The sequence below is a fragment of the Mercurialis annua genome, linkage group LG2 (genome assembly GCF_937616625.2).
Source record: "Mercurialis annua linkage group LG2, ddMerAnnu1.2, whole genome shotgun sequence".
NCBI lineage: Eukaryota > Viridiplantae > Streptophyta > Magnoliopsida > Malpighiales > Euphorbiaceae > Mercurialis > Mercurialis annua.
This window is the reverse complement of record NC_065571.1, coordinates 48,302,554-48,307,988: the sequence shown is the minus strand read 5'-3', so window position 1 is coordinate 48,307,988 and position 5,435 is coordinate 48,302,554. Positions and strand designations below refer to the sequence as shown.

General features: G+C 31.9%; 1 long non-coding RNA gene across 1 annotated transcript; it reads left to right on the top strand.

Annotated features, from left to right (window-relative positions):
* The first annotated feature begins 304 nt into the window (after positions 1–304).
* On the top strand, positions 305–4,796 carry LOC126667337 (uncharacterized). The gene is made up of 3 exons (XR_007638162.2): positions 305–594; positions 3,331–3,432; positions 4,580–4,796. It is a non-coding gene; the product is annotated as an uncharacterized LOC126667337 (long non-coding RNA).
* The last annotated feature ends 639 nt before the right edge of the window (positions 4,797–5,435 follow it).

The following is a 5,435-nucleotide window of genomic DNA, read 5'->3' as shown; positions in this document are numbered from 1 at the left end:
GGGATTTAATGGAAAAATTGGAGAAATTTTCATTAAATAAAATAAATGATTTTAAAATGGATATTTAAATAATATCCGTAAATTTTATTAATTGGATTATTTTAAGAGAATCTATAAATATTTGGAATATTATTTTAAAAGACGAGTTTCAGCGCGACAAATAAATTATACGGTTAAATAAATTTTTTTTTTTAAGGAAAAGGCAATAACTAATATGTTTGGATTAGTTAAAAGGACCCCGTATAATTTATAGACGTTTGAAAAATTGGATTTAAACTCGGTACAAAAAAAAAGAATTGGTTAATTCTAAGATTATTACCTAAGGATTTTAAATTAGAAATTGAATGGTGAAAGTTAACAACTTAAAGGACCTAAAGAAGCATTTTGCCAAGCCATTTGTGTCATTTACATATGAATATTTGTTCTTCAAATATTCATTTCCAGCAAACATAAAGAGAAGAAGAACTCCATCTTCTCTAAATTTCTTAAAACTTCTATTCATCACCAAAGCTTCATTTCTTGTCCGTTTTGAGCGATTTTCGCGGCGTTGGAACGAGGGAAGGATTTCCTACTGATCTAAGGATTCAATTCAAGGTAAGAAATTCGAATTTCAGTCAGGATTTAAGAACTTTGGGGCTGTTTGTGCTATGGAGTTGTGGATTGATGATTTTGATGGTTAAATCATGTTAGATTGCCATAATTAGATGAGTTTAAATTGGGTATTCATGTGTTGATGGGTACCTTGTCTTAGGGGCTGAATTTAATGTTTAGAGGTAGGGTTTATGAGATTAAAGAACAAGATAATTAAAGGTTTAATTTATGGTTTATATATGTTTTTAAGTGAGTTTGTATGAAATTTAAGAGATTTCTTATGGAATTGAAGTGAATTGCTTTGTTGATGATTTAAGGTGATTATTGGCTGATTTAAAGAACAAAATAGGAGCTGAGTTCAGGCCATGGGAGACCTGAACCCGACCTGCTCGCAAGAGCAGCAGGTACTGCTCTTACGAGCAGAGTCAGCTTGCTCTTCGAGCAAGCTAAAGCTTGCTCGACGAGCAAGCAGGGCTGCTCAGAGAGCAGACCCTATGGTCTGCCCTGAGAGCAGCCCAGGTCTGCTGTAAAAGCAGACCTTCTCCGGCCAATGGACAGGCCGGAGATGGTGGCGGCGGTGATGGTTAGGTGCCAACCTAACCACGCTATTTATCGAGTTAAAATGTTGATAATTTGGACAAGTTGTTAAAAGGTAAATTGTATGTGTTTGAGATTGGAGTTTTTGGGTTTAAGTAAACTCTTAAAATGTTAAGGATTTGGCGAAGCTAAATACAAAAAACGTTAAGTAATTTCGTACGAAAATGCTAGATATTCAAAAGTGTAGTTTAAGAAAGAAAGTGTTAAAAGTAAAAGAATAGTTTTAATTCAAGTATAAATACTTGAATATGGATTTAAAGATAGTTTATTTAAACGAATTGTTAAAAAGATAAATTGAGGAGATGAAGTGTGTTTAAGAAGAAAAGCGTCAAAGAAAGGGTTTATATCGATTCAAGTTCATATACTTAAATATAAGTTTTAAGTTTATTAAAGAAACTAAGTTTATGGATAAAATATAGGCTTATTCACCAAAAAATGCCAAACCTTTGCGTCTCGAGTCAGATTTAGCCAAACCTTTAAAAACCACCAGATTTAGCCAAACCTTATACGTTATGTGTCAATTGTAGCCATTTTTGAATCGAACCGAAATTGTTGCCCACATGTCATCCACGTCACCTCCAACTCAGCAAAATTTGATGACATGGCACATTTTAAACCACTAACCCAACTTAATCAAACCAAATAATAAACCAAAAAAAAATCAAACCCAACTAAATCAAATTAATTACTAAAATTCATATTTTAATTATCTCAACATTATAATATTAAAAAAAATCACCGCCACACTACTTCGACCTCCCCGGTTTTTCCCGACTCCGATGTATATTTAAAATAATTAATTATTTATAATTAATAAATTAACATCACGCAAAATTTTAATTAATTTTATTCAATTAAAAATATCCGTTAAAAAATTAAATTATTATCTAATTTTTTTATATAATAAATAATTTCATAAATATTTTTTTTAAAATTTTTTTACGGAACACAGTATGCTCCTCGTCGGACCACCTCCGCCCGGATGACCGACCACCACCGCCGGAATTTTTCTTTCCGGTGGAATTTTCTTCGTCGTTCTTCGTTGAAGAACAGATCCCACCTGGGATCTGTTCTTCAACGAAGGAACAGATCCCCCGTTGAAGGAACAGATCCCAGGGGGATCTGTTCAATGAAGAACAGATCTCTGGGATCTGTTCTTCATTTTGTAACGAAGAACAGATCCCTGGGATCCCTGTGATCTGTTCTTCTTTTTATAACGAAGAACAGATCCCAGGGATCCCTGGGATCTGATCTACGTCTTCATGAAGAAGACGAAGATCTGATCTCCGTCTTCTTCATGAAGACGAAGATCTGTTTCTTCGTCTTCATGAAGAAGACGAAGATCCGTTCTTCGTCTTCTTCATGAAGACAAAGATCCGTTCTTCGTCTTCATGAAGAAGACGAAGCTCTGTTCATCGTCTTCTTCAAGAAGACGATGAACATCTTCAATGGAAGATGAACAACTTCTGTTCATCATCCATGGAAGATGAACAGAGGTTCGTTTTCAGACGAACTTTGGTTCGCCTGAAAACGAATCCCATCGGAACGGATTTTTTAATTCTTTATTTTATTTAATATTTAACAAAACTCATCGAAACAGAAAATAAATGTTTTTTTATTATGTATAAAAATTTTAATTATTAATTTAATTTTTTACCGGATATTTTTAATTTAATAAAATTAATTAAAATTTTGCGTGATGTTAATTTATTAATTATAAATAATTTATTATTTTAAATATACATCGGGAGTCGGAAAAAAACGGGGAGGTCGAAGTGGTGTGGCGGTGATTTTTTTTTAATATTATAATGTTGAGATAATTAAAATATGAATTTTAGTAATTAATTTGATTTAGTTGGGTTTGATTTTTTTTGGTTTATTATTTGATTTGATTAAGTTGGGTTAGTGGTTTGAAATATGCCATGTCAGCAAATTTTGTTGAGTTGGAGGTGACATGGATGACATGTGGGCAACAATTTCGGTTCGATTCAAAAATGGCCACAATTGACACATAACATATAAGGTTTGGCTAAATTTGGTGGTTTTTAAAGGTTTGGCTAAATCTGACTCGAGACGCAAAGGTTTGGTATTTTTTGGTGAATAAGCCTAAAATATAATATAACATTATATTTTTATTTATAGATTCTACGAACCATATGACTGATGATTTGAAGGAAGTGGGTGATTAAGCGACGTGCCGTTCATTTTATTTGCTTGTTATTATATTTGGATTAAGCGATCGAGGTGAGTTCGCGATTTACTTTCGAGTATTATTATTTTTATATATAAATAGATACATCTATTTGATTAAATGTTTTAGTTTTAAACTTACGTGTTTACATATAGAATTGATATTAATATTACTAGAGCTTCATTAAGGTATTTTTTTAAATAATAAGTTTTTGATTTTTATTAATACTCTATTTCATGCTATAAATGAGTAAAATAGGTTATATTTTATAAAAGGTCGCATACGAATAAAGTTAGAATTACAGAATTTTACATTTTACTTTATCATCGAATTATAATGTTCGTTGATTTTATTAAGAGGATCATGGGGTAAAAATAATTATTGCCATATCGTAGATACGCCTTCGAAATGATGCGTATCATTTTAAATAGCACGAAGCGTATAATAAAGATGCTTGTTTATTCTAAAAGCTTAAAGCTTATATGTTTAATATAGAAGTTTATAACGCTTTAATAAAGTACTTGTTACTTTAATAGTTAATATTAAACGTATATTTATTACATGAAATTTTATTAGACCCAATAAGTGATCCGTGGGAAACGAGCTACCTATTGGGCGTCAATAGGCTGTGTGATCACCAGTACTGATACGAGTCTAGGCGTCTATGGTCAATGATTTGAAATGATAAATTGTGAATATCGATCGATTAATGGAATAAGGAGGATAAGAGAAATGTGATAGACACAAGGTAACTCGGTTGAACTATCTCGGGACCTGTGTCTAGTGGGTAACTCGGTCGAACTATCTCGGGACCCACAACTTGGGATTAAGTAGTGGCATGATGTAACTCGGTTGAACTATCTCGGGACTATGCCACGTGGTAGCGGGTAATTCGGTCGAACTATCTCGGGACCCGGCCACTCGGACGATATGATTCGAAAAATAGTTATCGTCAATTATGTCCAATAAGTCCGTAGCACTTGGGTTTAGGGTTTCGAACGGATCTGATATTGGAAACTATTAATTATATTTTATGTTTATTTATGTTTAATTTATCGTTTATTATCGAAGTATGTTTAAATACAAGTTTATTGTTGAAATATTTAGAAAAACGTGTTTTATCGTTAATGCGACCTTGTTTGAATTATAATACCGTTAGTAAATAGTGAACTCACTCAGCGTTGTCTGACCCCCCAATAGTGTTTCCTTTCAGGATTAATATATGGCGATGTGGTCGAGCTTCCATTTGTTGTTCCGGAAGTCTCAGTTATTTCATATTCTTTTAGAGCTGCAGTAGTCATGATAATAGACCTAGCCGATAGCAAATGATTTATACTTGTTTCACACCTTGTACTAGTAATGTATTTTCGAAAAGTGAATTAACCAGGAATTTAATATATGGTTATTTGGTATGTTATACAGGGTGGTTTGTGTGTTTTTAACAGGTGTGGTTTATTAAACTTACAGGCGTTATATTGCCGATTTTTCGAAAATTGTTTTACTAAGTATTATAACGATTTTGAGACGCGAAATTTTTTTAGGTAAATTTAGGCTTGCTACGGGTTTTGGAACCAAAATTCCCATTCACTAGCGCCGGTCGCGGCCCTCGATTTTGGGCCGTGACAGTGGGTCCATGCACTCTTTCAGAATTAAATTCCAAAGAGGCACACAACCGAAATTTTTATTACCTATGAGGCACAGAAATATCAAAAACCCGAATTTGGCTCTCCTTATAGTGAGGCAAATCACTCTGTATTTCAAATCTTATCAATAAAAATTTAAATTTCAAAATAATTTTGATGATTTTTGCTCTTGAAAATTTTATTTTATTTTATTTTTAATATTTAAAATAATAAAAATTATAAATTATAAATAATTAAATTAATAGATTAATATTTATAAAAATAAAATAAATTATTAATTAGAGAGTATATTGGACAAAAACTAAAAATAATATTTTTTTATTTTTGAAATATTTTCTATTTTGTCAAAAATATTTTCTATTATAAAAAGTGTTATTGGAGATACTCTTACTTAATGAATACCAATAAATATT